The 2,927-nt window shown below is 35.9% G+C and overlaps 1 long non-coding RNA gene across 1 annotated transcript; it reads left to right on the top strand.

The window, feature by feature from the left end:
• Window positions 1-314: 314 nt before the first annotated feature.
• LOC116172488 lies at window positions 315-827 on the top strand. Its single transcript, XR_004145668.1, has 3 exons — window positions 315-371; window positions 418-557; window positions 608-827. It is a non-coding gene; the product is annotated as an uncharacterized LOC116172488 (long non-coding RNA).
• Window positions 828-2,927: the final 2,100 nt, after the last annotated feature.

Here is a 2,927-nt window from a genome sequence, read left to right as displayed (position 1 = left end):
TGAAATACTTTTCAAAGCATTCGAATACTTTTTATAGTATTCGAATACCTTTGATAGTATTAGAATACTTTTCAATGTATCTGTATACTTTGTTTCACTGGTGCTGAACCTGACGTCATAAATGTGATTCTCTCTTCATTACATTTAAATCGATTGAGACAAAAAAATTACGTCATTAACGTAAGTCGTGACAAATAAACCAATTATTGATCTGTCAATAATATCAATCCGTCAAACGATTTTCGTTATAGACAGATTTCCAGTGTTAAATGCCTTTTGATTAGGTAGTTTGTGTTAAAAGTGAAGTAAATATCATCAAAGTTGAAAACGCTTAGGCAAGTCCACAGTGCAGCAACGCCGTTAACAGACAAGTAAAATTTTACATAAACGTTCGATTCGCTCATATCATGAATTTAGGTCATTACCGTTACAATTAGGTAAATATGACGAACCGATACACAGAAGGTGAGCAAAGTTTGATTTTGAAGTTGATTCAGTACTTCCAAGGGGAAAAAGAAGCAGGCAAAACTTTAACACCCGTAAGCGCAGTATATGATGTAAGTGTTTCCTATGCGTTTGCTATAATCATATGCTTACTTAATCACAGAGGGTTTGTGCTGCCCTGGGTGTATCGTTGTGGACTGTAAAAAGAATTAGTACAAGAGGTGTTAAAAAAGATGACGATTAGGTACAAATCGCAAAAAAGTGTGGCTATTAGTTTATCTCACGGACCTCCGCTGCATGAAATACATGAACATGTAATAAGGACACGGATTTATGCAATGTATGCGACAGGTAAATAACATTCTTTTTGTTCTAAGGGAAGATTTGCTTCAAATGAAGACGTTCGCGAGAACACTTATGGATTTGATTTTATAGGTTCTTTACACAGTAATCTTCAACGACTTGATGGCGTAGAAATATCTGCTACCTCTTTATCCCGCAGTTTGAAGAAACTGAAATTCACGTGGCGGAGATGCACCGTTTCTAATAGATTATTTTTAATGGAACAGCTCTATGTAGCTCAAAGAAGACTACAATTTTTGAGAGACTTTAAACACAACGAAACTTCACTCTTTCCATTACGACCTGTGGTTTTAGATGAAATCTGGATATACAGTAAAGGGTCTTTTAGAAGAAGCTGGCAAGATGGTACTCTCAAAACAGTTAGAAAAAAAAGTGGTGAAGGGGTCAGGTATATAATACTCCATGCAGGATCAGAAGATGGATTTGTACCAAACGCAAGTCTAATTTTTAAATCTGGTAGCAAGTCCGGAGACTATCATGACTCCATGAATTGCCTTAACTTTGAGATGTGGTTTGAACAACAATTGATCCCGAACTTGGATGAACCTTCTCTTATAATTATGGACAACGCTTCTTACCATTCAGGATTGGTAGAAAAAAGTCCAAATCAATGCTGGACAAAAATGTCACTTATAAAGTGGCTAACATCACGAGACATTACATTAGCACCAACAATGATGCAAGATCAGATCTGGGAAGTAGTGAAAAATCATATACCACCAAAATTATTTAGGTAGGCATCGCTGATAATTAAATGTTTGGTTGCAGTTAGGTAGACCTTTGGATAGGAAGCTGATTGTTATGGTTTTTTTTCACTCCATGTTGATTTTTACAGATTGAACGAATTAGCATTACAACATTATGGTCATCGTGTTTTGAGACTTCCTCCATATCACTGCGAGTATAATCCAATCGAAATGGTATGGTCAGAATGCAAACGGCATTACGATGCAAGGATCGGTTCAATTCAGCCTGTCACACACAGTGCCGTTTTGTCTTTATGGAATGAGGCACTGCACAAAGTAACCTCTTTATATGCTGTTTTGTGAAACAGTAGTACTTAATAACTTTATTGTTTAGGTTACACCGGAAAAATGGAAAAGATATTTTGATCATACAAGAGGCATTATAAACCAGGCCTGGGAACGGGAACAACATATTGATACATTAGACATCTTACCGGTGATTGTCAACTTGGACGAATCTGATAGTGACGAAGATTATTATGATGATTATATTCATGAGGCAGAAGAGAATCAGCGTGTTTAAGAATATTATTTTGGGCCGTTTATACATATATACCTACTTGTGGTGTAGTGTCGTTTTTTTCTTTTGTACATACGATTTGAATATGAACATTTGAGAGTTTTTTCAGGAATAAATATCTTCACTACCTGTTTTCTCTCACAGTTGCGTTTTTTTTAATAAATCGGAACAGTAGATACCTATTCAAGATCCTTATGCGAATATCTCGAGTGTGTGGCAAAAGAACAGTAGTATGCGTTGTTATTTCAATGAGCCTGTACGTGGTATAATGCCTACGCTTTATCTCAAATTTGTAAGATATATAAATGCGAAAGGCTTACCGATAAACCATGGCCTATTCTACTTCTGCAAATGGTTAGTTAAGGGTCATTAAAATTCGCGCAACTTAACGCGTATTCTTCACGGGTAGCATGCTTAATTTCACATCAACATTAGTTAAACGAAATATTAATTTACGAACTGCCTAAACAAACTTTAAGTTACAAATGTTCCTATGCGTTTTCTGTAACCATCATACACTTCATCTCAAAGAGTTTCTGATGCTCTGGCAGTATCCATTTCGACTGTCGTCGGTGCAAAGAATCGGTTACATGAGGTGATTACAAACGGTGGAAAAAGTTTAATCTCGAGTTTAATTCATATCAACGGAGTTCCTCTACATAAAATACATGACCATTTAGCCATTATAAAACCTGGGGAAAAAGGAAAAAACCTATCAGGACCAGATGCCTTACAAGTGATTGTCAACTTGGACGATCTGATAATAATGAACGATAGTGACACCTTAATAAATAAGTTGAAACGTCAATGTGACAATATGTAAACCAACTACTAATTTACGACCTGCCTTAATT

This window comes from Photinus pyralis, unplaced genomic scaffold, assembly GCF_008802855.1.
Source record: "Photinus pyralis isolate 1611_PpyrPB1 unplaced genomic scaffold, Ppyr1.3 Ppyr1.4_LG5, whole genome shotgun sequence".
Classification (NCBI taxonomy): domain Eukaryota; kingdom Metazoa; phylum Arthropoda; class Insecta; order Coleoptera; family Lampyridae; genus Photinus; species Photinus pyralis.
The sequence above is the reverse complement of the archived record's forward strand: the minus strand, read 5'-3'. Positions and strand labels throughout refer to the sequence as shown.